Raw genomic sequence first — 538 nt, forward strand, 5'->3', positions numbered from 1 at the left:
AGGAGGGGGTCATAATAGGGTTTGTCACAGGAGCAGAGGACCAATAGGGAGTAGTCTATTTGGAGGACAATAAAATTAACAAATCAGGTCCTAAGGCCTGTCTACAAGCGGGCATGATCGGCGAGCACAGCCATGCGCGAGATTGCCGATTAATTTGTCCGCCCGTGATAAAGTAGTCGGCTGTTTTTGCTAGTAACTTCACCCTTAGTCGCCAAATCAGGACCGCCTGCGTGGACAGGCCTATCGACAAATCTACTTCCGAGTGTTAATGATGAAGGTTTACCGTCCCATATTGCAGTTTGGTACAGCCGAACATACAGTTCTATTGGTCCACGCTAGTCCTATACTGACAAACTGACCAGACCAAGGTGTTAACAAATGGGTCGGCAGAGTATTCACTGTTCAAAGCTTGACAATTGCAGTCATGGTCAAATCTGCCAAGCCTTAGACATTAACCCTTTAAACATTACCCCTCCAATTTAACACCGGCCTCTTTTTGGTCACGTTAACAGCCATTTCTTTACAACAGAAATCCATA

This window comes from Penaeus monodon, chromosome 25, assembly GCF_015228065.2.
Source record: "Penaeus monodon isolate SGIC_2016 chromosome 25, NSTDA_Pmon_1, whole genome shotgun sequence".
Classification (NCBI taxonomy): Eukaryota; Metazoa; Arthropoda; class Malacostraca; order Decapoda; family Penaeidae; genus Penaeus; species Penaeus monodon.